The sequence below is a fragment of the Amblyraja radiata genome, chromosome 26 (genome assembly GCF_010909765.2).
Source record: "Amblyraja radiata isolate CabotCenter1 chromosome 26, sAmbRad1.1.pri, whole genome shotgun sequence".
NCBI classification, from domain to species: domain Eukaryota; kingdom Metazoa; phylum Chordata; class Chondrichthyes; order Rajiformes; family Rajidae; genus Amblyraja; species Amblyraja radiata.
Genome location: NC_045981.1, coordinates 25,469,780 through 25,487,257, shown reverse-complemented (window position 1 = coordinate 25,487,257; position 17,478 = coordinate 25,469,780). Strand labels below are relative to the sequence as shown.

The following is a 17,478-nucleotide window of genomic DNA, read 5'->3' as shown; positions in this document are numbered from 1 at the left end:
TATAATACATAATAGATGTATTATATAACACAGTAACGCTTTAATACACAACAGTATAACACACTATAACACACTTTCAACACTATAATACACTCACCCCATAACGCACAAAACAATACTACACACTAATATAGTCTATATTAGTGTGTAGTATTGTTTTGCCGCACTTCCGGCAAGCAAGCCACACAAGGTCGCGATACTTCCGGCAAGGTCACCATACTTCCGGCAAGGTCGCCTCACTTCGGAAAGGGTGGCACACTTCCGGCAAGGGCGCCACACTTCCGGCAAAGTCTCCAAACATCCGGCAAGGTCATCACACTTCCGGCAAGGTCGCCGCACATCCGGCAAGGTCTCCATACTTAAGGCAAGGTCGCCACACTTCCGGCAAGGTCACCGCACATCCGGCAAGTTCGCCGCACTTCCGGCAAGGTCGCCTTACTTCCCGCAAAGTTTCCACACTTCCGGCAAGGTCGCCACACATCCGGCAAGGTCGCCACACATCATGAAAGGCATTCAACACTACCGGTAAGGTCGCCATACTTCCGGCAAGGTCGCCGCACTTCCGACAAGGTCGCCACACTCCCGGCAAGGTCGCCACACATCAGGCAAGGCATGCAACACTTCCGACAAGGTCGCCACACTTCCGGCAAGGTCGCCTACCTTCCCGCCTTGTCGCCATACTTCCGGCAAGGTCGCCATACTTCCGGCAAGGTTGCAATACTTCCAGCAAGGTCGCCATGCTTCCGGCAAGGTCGCCTCACTTCGGAAAGGGCGCCACACTTCCGGCAAGGGCGCCACACTTCCGGCAAAGTCTCCAAACATCCGGCAAGGTCGCCACACTTCCGGCACGGTCGCCACACATCATGCAAGGCACGCAACACATCCGGCAACGTCGTCACACTTCCGGCAAGGTCACCGCACTTCCGGGAAGGTCGCCGCACATCCGGCAAGGTCTCCATACTTCCGGCAGGGTCGCCATACATCCGGCAATTCGCCACACATCATGCAAGGTATGCAACACATCCGGCAATCACGCCACACTTCCGGCAAAGTCTCCACACTTCCGGCATGGTCGCCACATATCAGGCAAGGCATGCAACACTTCCGGCAAGGTCGCCACACTTCCGGCAAGGTCGCCGCACATCCGGCACATCCGTATATTGCTATGTATTATGTACATGTATATGTGTGTTCTAGTGTATTATAGCGTGTTATTGTCTATTATGTTACAGTGTGAACGAATGAAGTTCAAGTCCAAGTTCAAGTGAGTTTATTGTCATGTGTCCCTGTATAGGACAATGAAATTCTTGCTTTGCTTAAGCACACAGAAAATAGTAGGCATTTACTACAAAACAGATAAATGTGTCCATATACCATGATATAAATATATACACACATGAATAAATAAACTGATAGTGCAAATAACAGAAAGTGGTTGGTAATAATCAGAGTTTTGTCCGAGCCAGGTTTAATAGCCTGATGGCTGAGGGGAAGTAACTATTCCTGAACCTGGTTGTTGCAGTCTTCAGGCTCCTGTACCTTCTACCTGAAGGTAGCAGGGAGATGAGTGTGTGGCCAGGATGGTGTGGGTCTTCTATGATACTGCCAGCCTTTTTGAGGCAGCGACTGCAATAAATCCCCTCGATGGAAGGAAGGTCAGAGCCGATGATGGACTGGGCAGTGTTTGCTACTTTTTGTAGTCTTTTCCTTTCCAGGGCGCTCAAATTGCCGAACCAAGCCACGATGCAACCGGTCAGCATGTTCTCGACTGTGCACCTGTAGAAGTTAGAGAGAGTCTTCCTTGACAATCTGACTCTCCGTAATCTTCTCAGGAAGTAGAGGCGCTGATGTGCTTTTTTGATGATTGCATTAGTGTTCTCGGACCAGGAAAGATCTTCAGAGATGTGCACGCCCAGGAATTTGAAGCTCTTGACCCTTTCAACCATCGACCCGTTGATATAAATGGGGCTGTGGGTCCCCCTCCTACTCCTTCCAAAGTCCACAATCAGTTCCTTGGTTTTGCTGGTGTTGAGGGCCAGGTTATTGCGCTGGCACCATATGGACAGTTGCTCGATCTCTCTTCTGTACTCTGACTCATCCCCATCAGTGATACGCCCCACAATAGTGGTGTCGTCAGCGAACTTGATGATGGAGTTCGCACTGTGGTTCGCTACGCAGTCATGGGTATAGAGTGAGTACAGCAGGGGGCTGAGCACGCAGCCTTGAGGTGCTCCCGTGCTGATTGTTTTTGAGGCTGACACATTTCCACCAATACGAACAGACTGTGGTCTGTGGACGAGGAAGTCAAGGATCCAGTTGCAGAGGGATGCGCAGAGACCCAGTTCTGCGAGTTTGGTAACCAGTTTGGAGGGGATGATTGTGTTAAATTCCGAGCTGTAATCAATGAATAACAGCCTGACATATGAACGTGAACGTGAACGTGAACGTGAACGTGAACGAATGTGTATTATATTGTTGTATTGTGTTAGGGTGAATATTCGTGTGTAGCGCATAAGGGTGATAAAATGTATTATATTGCGTTGTAGAGCGTGATTGTATATTGCAATGTTATAGCGTTATAAAAACATTTTAATACATTATAACATTAGAACACACCATAACACACTTTTAACACACCGTAACGCAATCTAAAACAATATAACACTAATATACTATATAACATGATTAAATCTCATTGTCATAAATTTATAGGCCAAATTGAAGTTATTTAGTGTTTAATTCCCGTACATTACGTTTAGATGTAAAAATTAACGTGAGATGTCGGCGTTGACGTTTTTAGACGATTTTTAATTTACTCCTGCTATTAAATTATCCAGCGACCTTTTAAAAACGATAAAACTATATAAACTATCATCTACTATCGCTAGCATACCATGATACAATATAACACTATATATACTATATAAATACACTATAACACACCATAATGTGTTATAATGTATTATTGTGTATAAAAGTGTGATTTCCTGTTATATTATTAAATTGTTTTAGTATATTATAGTTTTATTGTGCTAGACGTTAGAATGTATTATAGTGTTTTGTGTTATTGTGTTATAGTGTATTGTTTTAATGTATTATAGAATTATAGTGTATTACACTGAGATTGTAATATGTGTTTGTAACATAGAAACATAGAAACATAGAAATTAGGTGCAGGAGTAGGCCATTCGGCCCTTCGAGCCTGCACCGCCATTCAATATGATCATGGCTGATCATCCAACTCAGTATCCCGTACCTGCCTTCTCTCCATACCCTCTGATCCCCTTAGCCACAAGGGCCACATCTAACTCCCTCTTAAATATAGCCAATGAACTGGCCTCGACTACCCTCTGTGGCAGGGAGTTCCAGAGATTCACCACTCTCTGTGTGAAAAAAGTTCTTCTCATCTCGGTTTTAAAGGATTTCCCCCTTATCCTTAAGCTGTGACCCCTTGTCCTGGACTTCCCCAACATCGGGAGCAATCTTCCTGCATCTAGCCTGTCCAACCCCTTAAGAATTTTGTAAGTTTCTATAAGATCCCCTCTCAATCTCCTAAATTCTAGAGAGTATAAACCAAGTCTATCCAGTCTTTCTTCATAAGACAGTCCTGACATCCCAGGAATCAGTCTGGTGAACCTTCTCTGCACTCCCTCTATGGCAATAATGTCCTTCCTCAGATTTGGAGACCAAAACTGTACGCAATACTCCAGGTGTGGTCTCACCAAGACCCTGTACAACTGCAGTAGAACCTCCCTGCTCCTATACTCAAATCCTTTTGCTATGAAAGCTAACATACCATTTGCTTTCTTCACTGCCTGCTGCACCTGCATGCCCACTTTCAATGACTGGTGTACCATGACACCCAGGTCTCGCTGCATCTCCCCTTTTCCTAGTCGGCCACCATTTAGATAATAGTCTGCTGTCCTGTTTTTGCCACCAAAATGGATAACCTCACATTTATCCACATTATACTGCATCTGCCAAACATTTGCCCACTCACCCAGCCTATCCAAGTCACCTTGCAGTCTCCTAGCATCCTCCTCACAGCTAACACTGCCCCCCAGCTTAGTGTCATCCGCAAACTTGGAGATATTGCCTTAAATTCCCTCATCCAGATCATTAATATATATTGTAAATAGCTGGGGTCCCAGCACTGAGCCTTGCGGTACCCCACTAGTCACTGCCTGCCATTGTGAAAAGGACCCGTTTACTCCTACTCTTTGCTTCCTGTTTGCCAGCCAGTTCTCTATCCACATCAATACTGAACCCCCAATGCCGTGTGCTTTAAGTTTGTAAACTAATCTCTTATGTGGGACCTTGTCGAAAGCCTTCTGGAAGTCCAGATACACCACATCCACTGGTTCTCCCCTATCCACGCTACTAGTTACATCCTCGAAAAATTCTATAAGATTCGTCAGACATGATTTACCTTTTGTAAATCTATGCTGACTTTGTCCAATGATTTCACCACTTTCCAAATGTGCTGCTATCCCATCTTTAATAACTGACTCTAGCAGTTTCCCCACTACCGATGTTAGACTAACTGGTCTGTAATTCCCCGTTTTCTCTCTCCCTCCCTTCTTAAAAAGTGGGGTTACGTTTGCTACCCGCCAATCCTCAGGAACTACTCCAGAATCTAAAGAGTTTTGAAAGATTATTACTAATGCATCCACTATTTCTGGAGCAACTTCCTTAAGTACTCTGGGATGCAGCCTATCTGGCCCTGGGGATTTATCGGCCTTTAATCCATTTAATTTACCCAACACCACTTCCCGGCTAACCTGGATTTCACTCAATTCCTCCAACTCCTTTGACCCGCGATCCCCTGCTATTTCCGGCAGATTATTTATGTCTTCCTTAGTGAAGACGGAACCAAAGTAGTTATTCAATTGGTCCGCCATATCCTTGTTCCCCATGTAGTGTTATTGATTGCTATAGTCTGCTAAAGCGAGATATGGGGGGGCGCTGCTCTGTGCAGCAGCCATGTCATGCAGCTCGTCGGTTTTTCAACCTTTTAAAATTTTTTTAGTGTGTTTTAAAGTCTGTATTTAATGTTTCTTCGTGTGTTTTATGTGGGGGGTGGTGTGGGGGGGTGAGGGGGAAACCGCTTCGGTCGCCTCCTCCACGGAGAGGCGAGTTTTTCCAGGTCGCCTCCCCCGTGGCCTAACATCAAGGATCGACGCGGCCTTTCCCGGAGACGCGCCCGGGGCTTCAGCGGCGGGCGCAGCGTGGACTCTCGGCGTGGAGCGGGCGACCCTCACTGGGGCTCGCTGGAGGGGAGCGCTCCGTTTCGCTGGCCCGGGGCAGCCGGCAGCCTGAAGTCGCAGCCTGAAGTCTGCAGAGCTCCAGCTGGTGCGGCGTCTACAGCCCGGGATCTCACGTTGGGGACCCGGGGGAAGAAGAAGCCATCACTGACGGCCCGCGGCCAACTTCTACCGCGGGGCCGGCATGGACTTACCATCACCCCTGGAGGGGAGCTTCGACCGCCGGCCCTGCAGTCTACGGTGCTTCTGGCTGCGGCGGGGACTTTAAATCTTGACCGCCGGCCTGCGGCCTACAACAACTTAAAGCCGCGGTCTCCGGTGAGGAAGAGCCGATCCTGGACTGACTCTGGACTCTGGCCCTGACCACGGGGGGGAAATGGAGGAGGACTGGCCAAATTTTGTGCCTTCCACCACAGTGATGAATGCTGTGGTGGATGTTTGTGTTACAGTTTTATTGTGGTTGTGTGTTCTTTATTATTGTATCGCTGCAGACAACCCAAATTTCCACCAGCCTGGCTGTGTGGCAATAAATTATATCTAATCTAATCTAGTGTATAATGTGTTATTGGGTGTTGCAGTGTAGTGTGTTTGTGCTGGTGTATTATAATGTATTATAGTATAATGTGTGATAATGTATTGTAATGTGCTATTGGGCTTTTATAGTGTATTTATGTCATGTTATATATGTAACATGTGTGTATTATACTGTGATAAAATGTGTTATTATGTGATGATGTTTTATATAGTTTGTGCGTTATGGTGTGTTGTGCATTATTTTGCGTTAAATGTGTTATAATGTTATAGTGTTATAATGCATCATGCACTATGCATTATAGTATTATAAACTGTAGCATTAACTATTAGTTTGTAATATGGTTTATAAACCTATAGTGTTACTGCAGTGGTGTAGTATTGTAGTGTGATGTAGTGTGATGTTTGTTACAGTGTTCTAATGTATTATACTTTATTATAATTACAGTGATACTGTGATATTTACAGTATTACAGCAGCGCTATAGTTATATTGTAATATATTGCTCATAGCACTATAACCTACAATATATATACATAATATACTATATGAGTATTATTTAGAACCATACAGAAAATTGTCACCTAATATACAATTACAATCTTCATTATAGTTACAGTGTGATACTGATAATTAGTATTACAGTAGCGCAATTATAGTTATATTGTAATATATTGCTTATAGCATTATAACCATTTATATATATATATACATAAAATACTAGAAAAATACTATTTAGAACCATACAGTAAATGGTCATTCACTATTAAAACAGACTATAATACACTATAATACATTATAATAATAATAATAATAATATATCTTTTATTGTCATTGCACGTCAGTACAACGAGATTTAGTGTGCAGCTCCACTGATGTACAAGAAAGGTAAATAAATACAATACATAAATAAACAAGCTGAATTGATTGACGTGACCATCTGAGGGAGACTGTCCAAAGGGGGTGGGTGTGGGGGCACTCATTAGGGCCGGTTCGGAGCCGCTATAGCTCTTGGGATGAAACTGTTCCTGAGTCTGGAGGTTCGGGCGTAGAAGGCCTTGTAACGTCTGCCGGAGGGAAGTAGTTGAAACAGACCGTGGCAGGGGTGTGATGAGTCCTTATGGATGCTGAGGGCCTTCCTGAGGCACCGCGTGTGGTAGATGCCCTCCAAGGCTGGTAGCTCTGTACCGATGATCCTCTGCGCTCTGTTGACGACGCGCTGAAGAGCTCTCCTCTCCGCCTCCGTGCAGCTGAGATACCACACTGAGATGCCATATGTTAGTATGCTCTCTGTGGTGCAGCGGTAGAACGTTGTCAGCAGCTGTTGGGGCAGACCAGTCTTTTTTAATGTCCTCAGGAAGAACAGTCGTTGCTGTGCCTTCTTGACCAGCGCGGCGGTGTTTGTGGACCATGTGAGGTCTTCTGAAATGTGAGTGCCCAGAAACTTAAAGCTGGACACTCTCTCCACACTTTCCCCATAAATGGAGATTGGGGCGTATTCTCCAGAATGGGACCCCCTGAAGTCAATAATCAGCTCCTTGGTCTTGGAGGTGTTTAGTGCCAAGTTGTTATTGGCGCACCAGTCCGCCAGGTTCTGCACCTCCGCTCTGTATTTTGTTTCATCACCGTTGGTGATCAGCCCAATCACTGTTGTGTCGTCTGCAAACTTCACGATGGTGTTGGTGTCGAATGCAGGGACACAGTCGTGAGTGAAGAGGGAGTAGAGCATGGGGCTTAGTACACAACCCTGTGGTGTGCCGGTGCTCAGGGTGATGGTGGAGGACAGGTGCGGGCCCAGTCTCACTGCCTGCGGTCGCTCCGTGAGAAAGTTCAGGATCCAAGCGCATATCGGTGAGCTGAGGCCTAGCTGGTGGAGTTTGGTGGTGAGCTTGGTGGGGATGACCGTATTGAATGCAGAGCTATAGTCAATGAAGAGCATCCTCACATACGTGCCCTGTCTGTCCAGGTGAGTCAGGACAGTGTGAAGGGCCAGAGAGATGGCATCCTCTGTCGATCTATTTGCCCTGTATGCAAATTGATGGGAGTCCAGTGAGGCAGGGATGCTGGATTTAATATGGGAGAGGACCAGCCTTTCGAAGCACTTCATGGGGATTGGAGTCAGGGCAACCGGCCGGTAGTCGTTGAGGTTGGTGATTTTGGACTTTTTCGGCACCGGCACTATGGTGGCTGTTTTCAGGCACTTGGGGACCGTTGCCAGAGATAGAGAGAGATTGAAGATTCTCGTGAATACCTCCGCCAGCTGTCCAGCACAGTCCTTTAATACTCTTCCCTGTACACCATCCGGGCCTGCAGCCTTGCGTGGATTGATCCTACGCAGAGCGCACTGTACCTCCTGAGTGCTCAGTGTTAAGGCCTGTCCCTCCGCTATGGCCGGGGTTATTCCACACCTGGTGGTGTTGCCAGTATCGAACCGGGCAAAGAAGGTGTTTAGTTCGTTGGCCAGTGTGCTATCACCGTGGGAGCAGGCGGGGCTGCTCTTGTAGTCAGTGATGTCCCTGACACCCTGCCACATGCTTCTGGTGTCCGCGGTATTGAAGTGGTCTTCTACCCTTTGCCTGTGGATGACTTTGGACTTTTTTATGCCTCTGTTCAGGTTCGCCCTGGCCGCACTGTAAGCAGAAGTGTCCCTGGATTTAAAGGCGTTGTTGCGTGCCCTTAGTAGATCCTGAACCTCCTTGTTCATCCAGGGTTTCCGGTTTGGGAACATCTTTATTTGCTTGTCCACTGTGACAGTCTCCACACAGCAGTTGATGTAGGAGAGCACAGTGGATGTGTACTCCTCCAAGTCTACCTCTGTGCCACTGGTAGCCTGTTGTGCAAACAGGTCCCAGTCGGTGCGATCAAAGCAGTCCTGGAGTTGTAGGGTTGCGTCCTCGGGCCATATTTTGACCGTCCTTATTGCAGGTTTGGTCTTGCGGATGAGGGGTCTGTATGCAGGCAGTAGAAACAGTGAGAGGTGATCGGATTGTCCCAGGGATGGGCAGGGGAGAGCTCTGTATGCGTCCTTGATGTTGGTGTACACTTTATCCAACGTGTTTGAGCCCCTGGTAGGGCACTGCACATGCTGGTGGAATTTGCGGAGTGTGGCACGTAGGTCGACCTGGTTAAAGTCCCCTGCAACAATGAAGGCACCGTCGGGGTGAGCATCCTGCTGCTTACTGATGGCCGAGTGCAGCTGTGCTAGTGCTAACACCAGTCACATCACAGTAACGCTATAATACATAATAGATTTATTATATAACACAGTAACGCTTTAATACACAACAGTATAACACACTATAACACACTTTTAACACTATAATACACTCACCTCATAAAGAATTGTGTTATAGTGTATTATTGTTTTAGTGCTATACTGAGTTTATAATATAATGTGTTGTAGTGTGTTATTAAGTGCTATACTGCTAAAGCGAGATAGTGTATAATGTGTACAGTGTGTTATTGGTTGTTGCAGTGTTATAATACATTATAAACTATAGTATTATAAACAGTAAAAACTAGCATTAACTATTAGCATTAACTATTAGTTTGTTATATGGTTTATAATCCTATAATGTTACTGCAGTGGTGTAGTATTGTATTGTGATGTAGTGTGATGTTTGTTATAGTGTATTATGCATTATACTTCATTATAGTTACAGTGTGATACTGATAATTAGTATTACAGTAGCGCAATTATAGTTATATTGTAAAATATTGCTTATAGCATTATAACCATTTATATATATATATACATAAAATACTAGAAAAATACTATTTAGAACCATACAGTAAATGGTCATTCACTATTAAAACAGACTATAATACACTATAATACATTATAACACCAGTCACATCACAGTAACGCTATAATACATAATAGATTTATTATATAACACAGTAACGCTTTAATACACAACAGTATAACACACTATAACACACTTTCAACACTATAATACACTCACCCCATAACGCACAAAACAATACACTAATGTGTACTACACTAATACAGTCTAGTACACAAACGCACACATTATAACATACTATATACTATATAAAAAGATATATTCCATAACACGTAATAACACATTCTAATACACTTACAAACTACAATACACTTTAATATAATATCACCTATTTACACTATCATGTAATATACCATGATACACTATAAAACTATACATAAACTATAACACATCACAGTACACGAAGCAATTTAACGCTCTATTATCAGTCTATATAATAATACATAACACACATTCTAGTTCATCTAGTTCATTCATACTATGATGAATGAACTAGATCGATAGAGAGATAGAGAGATAGGTATGGTTGCAGAGGGAGATTCTCTAGATAGATATCCTATAATAAACCGTAATACACAATTACATACATAAAATCCTTTAACATTATAATATACTAACTATATTATACATTATAATACTTAATGCACACTAGTAATTTTTCAGTATAACATTTTATATTAAACTAACACTATACAACTATAGTACTATTTAACACTTAATACACAATAACACGGTATAACACACTAACACATAATACACGACAATACAACAATAAAAACACTATATCACTATAATAGAATCTCACTATAACACACTATAATAAAGTATAACACACTATCACTTACACTATATAGTGTTATACTAATTCCTAGTGTTTCATTGTGATATAGTTATAACAGATTTTAGTGTGTTAACGTATTGTAATGTTAATATTATTTTATGATGTATATCGTTTTATAGTACATTATAGTATAATGTTAGTGTATATTACACAATATTAGTGTGTTATAGTTTTAGTGCTTTATGGTGTGTGTATTATTTTGTGTTATAATGTTATATTGAATTATGAACAGTGAAATAAACTGGCATTAACTATGGTCCTTTCGTGTTACTGCAGTGGTGTAGTATTGTAGTGTGATGTAGTGTGATGTTATAGTTATGTGTTATACTTCATTATAGTTACAGTTACTGTGATATTTACAGTATTACAGCAGCGCTATTATATATTGTATTGTATTGTATTGTAATATATTGCATTATAACCTACTATATATGTATACATAAAATACTATAAAAATACTATTTAGAACCAGCCAGTAAATTGTCACATTCTAATATACTATTACAATTTATTAAAACAAGCTAAAAGACACTATAATACTATAACACGTTATCACATCACAGTCACACCGTAACACATAATAGATTATAACAGTATAACACACTATAACACACGTTCAACAAACTATAATACACCATAATACTAATATATACACTATAGTGTTGTATTATTGTTGTATTGTATTAGGGTGATTATTCGTATGTAGCGCATATGGGTGATAAAATGTTATATTGCGTTGTAGTGCATTATTGCGTAATAGAGCGTAATTGTATATTGCAATGTTATAGCGTTATTATAACATTATAATACATAACATTAGAACACACCATAACACACGTTTAACACACCGTAACGCAATCTAAATCTAACACTGACATGATTTGAAGTCTCATTGTCATGAATTTATAGGCCAAATGTTTAAATGTATTTAGTGTTTAATTCCCGTAAATTACGTTTACATGTAAAAATTAACGGCTTGTCCCGTACGCGAGATCCGCCCCGTGGTCGGCGTTGACGGAAGTAAGGCGACCATGCCTGCAGTGCGGCGACATAGTCGGAAGTGTGGCGACCTTGCCGGAAGTGTGGAGACGTTACCGGAAGTGTGGCGACCTTGCCGGAAGTGTGACGACCTTGCCGGAAGTATGGCGACCTAGCCTGAAGTGTGGCGACCTTGCCGGAAATGTGGTGACCATGCCGGAAGTGTGGCATGCCTTGCCGGATGTATTTAGTATATTGTTTTATAATGTGTATATTACACTATATTAGTGTGTTATATGGTTTTAGTGCTTTATAGTGTGTGGCATGCCTTGCCGGATGTGTGGCGACTTTGCCGGAAGTATGGCGACCTTGCCGGAAGTGTGGCGACCTCGCCGGAAGTGTGGCGCCATGTCGGAAGTGTGGCGACCTTGCCGGAAGTGTGGTTTGCCTTGCCGGATGTGCGGCGACTGTACCGGAAGTGTGGCGACATTGCCCGTAGTGTGGCGACCTTGCCGGAAGTCTGGCGACCTTGCCGGGAGTATGCGACCTAGCCGGAAGTGTGGCGACCTTGCCGGACGTGTGGCGACCTTGCCGGAAGTGTGGCGACCTTGCTGGAATTGCGGCGAACTTGATGGAAGTGTGGCGACCTTGCCGGAAATGTGGCGACCGAGCCGGAAGTGTGGCGACCTTGCCGGAAGTGTGGCGACCGGGCCGGAAGTGTGGTATGCCTTGCCGGATGTGTGGCGACTGTACCGGAAGTGTGGCGACCTTGCGGTAATGCGGCGAACTTGCAGGAAGTGTGGCGACCTTGCCGGAAGTGTGGCTACCTGACCGGAAGTAAGGCGACCATGCCGGAAGTGCGGCGACATAGCCGGAAGTGTGGCGACCTTACCGGAAGTATACGACCTAGCCGGAAGTGTGGCGAGCTTGCCGGAAGTGTGGCGACCTTGCCGGAAGTGTGGCGACCTGACCGGAAGTAGGGCGACCATGCCGGAAGTGCGGCGACATAGCCGGAAGTGTGGCGACCTTGCCGGAAGTGTGGCGACCTTGCCGGAAGTGTGGAGACGTTACCGGAAGTGTGGCGACCTTGCCGGAAGTGTGGCGACCATGCCGGAAGTGTGGCATGCCTTGCCGGATGTATTTAGTATATTGTTTTATAATGTGTATATTACACTATATTAGTGTGTTTTATGGTTTTAGTGAGTTATAGTGTGTGGCATGCCTTGCCGGATGTGTGGCGACCTTGCCGGAAGTGTGGTTTGCCTTGCCGGATGTGCGGCGACTGTACCGGAAGTGTGGCGACCTTGCCGGTAGTGTGGCGACCTTGCCGGAAGTATGCGACCTAGTCGGAAGTGTGGCGACCTTGCCAGAAGTGTGGCGACCTTGCCGGAAGTGCGGCGAACTTGATGGAAGTGTGGCGACCTTGCCGGAAATGTGGCATGTCTTGTCAGATGTGTGGCGACTGTGTTATAGTGTATTATTGTTTTAGTGCTATACTGAAGTTTATAATACAATGTGTTGTAGTGTGTTATTAAGTGCTATACCGCTAAAGCGAGATAGTGTATAATGTGTACAGTGTGTTATTGGTTGTTGCAGTGTTATAATACATTATAAACTATAGTATTATAAACAGTAAAAACTAGCATTAACTATTAGCATTAACTATTAGTTTGTTATATGGTTTATAATCCTATAGTGTTACTGCAGTGGTGTAGTATTGTATTGTGATGTAGTGTGATGTTTGTTATAGTGTATTATGTATTATACTTCATTATAGTTACAGTGTGATACTGATAATTAGTATTACAGTAGCGCAATTATAGTTATATTGTAATATATTGCTTATAGCATTATAACCATTTATATATATATATATACATAAAATACTAGAAAAATACTATTTAGAACCATACAGTAAATGGTCATTCACTATTAAAACAGACTATAATACACTATAATACATTATAACACAAGTCACATCATAGTAACGCTATAATACATAATAGATTTATTATATAACACAGTAACGCTTTAATACACAACAGTATAACACACTATAACACACTTTCAACACTATAATACACTCACCCCATAACGTATTGTGTTATAGTGTATTATTGTTTTAGTGCTATACTGAGTTTATAATATAATGTGTTGTAGTGTGTTATTAAGTGCTATACTGCTAAAGCGAGATAGTGTATAATGTGTACACTGTGTTATTGGTTGTTGCAGTGTTATAATACATTATAAACTATAGTATTATAAACAGTAAAAACTAGCATTAACTATTAGCATTAACTATTAGTTTGTTATATGGTTTATAATCCTATAATTTCACAATAAAGTGAAATAAACTAGCATTAACTATGGTCCTTTGGTGTTACTGCAGTGGTGTAGTATTGTATTGTGATGTAGTGTGATGTTTGTTATAGTGTATTATGTATTATACATCATTATAGTTACAGTGTGATACTGATAATAGTAAGATTAAACGAGAACTTACCAGTTTGAAGTTTGATCTGTATTTTATGAGGAGTTACGATGAGGGATTACGTGAAGAACCCGCTTAGTGCGCAGGCGCGGCATACTTCCAAGCAGCGGTGTGGAATCACAGATAGACACAGTTATTTGAAGTAAACATAGTAAAGATAAGGAGACATCAATTTATTAGTTTGATCCATATAATGAGGGTGGGAGCGGAGGGCACGTAATCCCTCATCGTAACTCCTCATAAAATACAGATCAAACTTCAAACTGGTAAGTTCTCGTTTAATCTTACTATTTTACTTCGGAGTCACGTGAGTGACTACGTGAAGACTTCAAAGCTCTGTGATTTCAAACCGTGTAACAGTTCATACTTCACTCGCTGCCGAAGTCATTCGAGGGAGGAAGTATGTTATCGTAATCAACCATGAATCTGTTTGTAAAAACAATAATGGTGTTATTAACAACAACAAGACCAATTGCTCCCCCGGGCTTAAATTATATATTTTTTTGCAGATTCTTTTTCTGCAAACGATACAGGTTCTGTCAGTGGTTTGTTATAAAAGTTTGGAACGTATACTCCCTAGACCACCCTGCAGTAGGTCCATAGGCTCGTCCATCCTCTTAGTTACTGACGTGGAAGCTGTCCTGGTGGAATAAGATTTTATACACGTTAGTATTTACTCCAGCAACTCCCAGTACCTGCTTGAGCCACTAGAGATAGTTTAGCTCGTCACCCGACCATGAGGTTTCCTGTGGCTGACCCATAAGGCTTTTTCCTCTCCCTCGGTATTCCTTATTGTGTCGATCTCTAAGTGGGTCATGACACATGAAACATGGTCCAGGTGGGTATGCCCGGAATTTCATGAGTGGACCTGATGTTCCTGGTCTGTTCTGTTTGGCCAACCCTTGAATGGGCATGTGACACTATCTGGTGTTATAACCATGTTGTCCCATCGCAGTAGATGGGAGAGCTGGCTCTTTGTGTTGATGTAAGGCCACCAGCATGTCCATCTTCAGGGTAGGCTGTTCCAGGGTGAGTGACCTGGCTGGTGATCATCCCCTAAGGTATGTCAGGATTTCACTGACATCCCAATTTGGGTGTACCTATTTCTGGGGAATGGATTGATATACCTCTCCTGTATCTGATCACCAGTGAGCGGTACCCAAGTTGAGTAGGCTAACAGAACATGTCCTTCATTGTGGTGAAGACCTGCCAGGAGCTCCAGTACAGTTTTTTGTTATAGTTGAATGTGTAATTCCTGTTTTGGAAAACAGTGTACCATTTCTTGATGCTCCTCAGGTATGTTCCCTAGGATATGCGACGGAATGCTGTCATCAGGTTGATAGTGCTGCTGATCCAAGCACAGCAATGGTCTTCCCAATTCTGCAATTCTTTTAATGACCATGTCGAGGATCACTGGGAACCATGCTTGTGGACTTGGTCCACTGTAATTTGCGTAGTACCCGACTGATGAAGCCGTAGTACCTATTGAAGAGGTAGAAGGAAAGGAAAACATAGAGATTAGGTTCCCCCCACCCCTCAATACGCGGGAATGTCTCCATTGCCGCTGCCTTGAGATTGGTTTCATGTGACGTAAATTAGTACGTGGTGATTTAATTGGATATAAGGAATCGATATCTGGTGTCCATATTGCTTAGTAATTTCAGCAAATATTTTTGGTTTAAATGTATGTTTACAGTATTTAGCTCACCTGATAGGTGAGTTACTGATGGTCAAACATGTTTGATGACATACGGTTTCCAATTGTTAATAAATTGTCACCTAATATCGATGTTCTCCGCCCAAGTGGTTTGGTATATGCCACCACTGTGATGTTGTTATCTTATTTATTTATTTTTTTTTAAATTATTTTTATTAGAAGTACGGTAAATTACAATAACACACAACACATATATCTTAATACATTTTTTGTACCGCTTCATTTTTTTTTAAGCTTTAAGAAAAAGATAGAAGTAAGGAAAGTAAAGAAGGTGCGCAAGAGTCGTGAAGTGCAAGAGAGTGTTGGGAAAAGAAAGCCCCTTAGAAAAGAAGTTAGAGAAGGAAGTGAAGTAAGAAAGTAGACTAGAAAAGAAAGAAAAAGAAAGTAAGGACAATCGCTCTATTATAACATTAAACTCCGCAGAAAGACTACCAACCAAGTCTGTTTTTGTTGTTTTACCTCCCATTGCCAGGTCCTGATACCATTTATTTATTTATTTATTTATTAAATTACTATTGCACCTCATGCTTGTAATAGGTCCATAAACGTAGACCACGTCTTTTGGAATTGGTTTGCTTTATCTGCTAAGAGGAATCTCATCTCTTCCAGATGTAATGTTTCAAACATATTTGATGTCCACATTTTTATTGTTGGTGTGGGCGCATTTTTCCAGAATTTAAGTATGAGCTTTTTTCCCATTATTAGCCCGTAATTGAGTAAATTCTTCTGATACACGTTTAATTCAGGGATACCTTCCGATATCCCAAAAATGATCCATTCTGGTTTTGGTACCAGTTTTATTTTAATTAATTTTGAAAAAATATCAAATATTCCATGCCAGAACTTTTGGATTTTTGTACAAAAAACAAAAGAATGCGCTATGGTAGCTTCTTGACACAGACATTTATCACAGATTGGTGAAACATTAGGAAAGATTTTATTTAATTTAGTTTTTGAATAATATAGTCTATGTAATGTTTTGAATTGGATAAACGTATGTCGTACATTGATCGAGCATTTATGCACCTGTAGTAAATGATTATCCCAGCTCTCTTTTGAAATTTTTATAGCTAATTCTTGTTCCCAGTCTCTTCTAATTCCATCTGTTGTGGGTATTTCTATGTTTAAAATGATATTATATAAGTACGATATTAGATTAGCTGATTCCGCCTTTGTCTTCATTGCTTCATCCAGTAAGTCGGAAGGCATATTATGATAGTCTTTTGTGTATTTTTTCAGATAATCACGAATTTGAAGATATTTAAAATATTGGTTATTTTTCAAATTATATTTCAGTTGTAGTTGTTGAAATGATAGTAATTTTCCCACTTCATACAGATCTTCGAGCGTTTTGATTCCCATTCTTTCCCATTGTATAAATGATTTGTCTATGATTGATGGTTTAAACGATGGGATGTTGTTATCTTATAAACGAACATGCAAATTTGGTGGATTACTGAGCAAATGCTTCACTAGAATATAAGTTAATATATAACATGTTTAAGTCAATTCATATTGGCATTAAGTATTACAAGCTCAGTAACACATCAGGACACATAAGATGTTACTCAAAACAGGTGGAAGTGTACAACCATAATCCTTCCTGCCGATAAATTCCATGATAACACTACAGATTAATCCATTTGCCCCCATATTACAGGTATGGAGATAATTTTGAACACTAGTATCTCAGCTCAAAGGAAAGGTACAAAGTTCAGTAGCTGGTAATGCTGCTATATCCCAATTACTTTGCCACGTAGTTGATTGGTGGTTAATGCACCATGACTGATAGTCTTAATGAATACCAGATAACAAAGTTGTGGATGGTCAACGTAAATATCTGGATATAT

General features: G+C 42.0%; 1 long non-coding RNA gene across 2 annotated transcripts; it reads left to right on the top strand.

Annotated features, from left to right (window-relative positions):
• The first annotated feature begins 2,935 nt into the window (after positions 1–2,935).
• Positions 2,936–13,501, top strand: LOC116987775. Of its 2 annotated transcripts, none has more exons than XR_004415785.1 (3): positions 2,936–2,949; positions 13,362–13,393; positions 13,466–13,501. It is a non-coding gene; the product is annotated as an uncharacterized LOC116987775 (long non-coding RNA). The 2 variants fall into 2 exon arrangements; XR_004415786.1 differs by lacking the exon at positions 2,936–2,949 and adding an exon at positions 10,971–10,990.
• Positions 13,502–17,478: the final 3,977 nt, after the last annotated feature.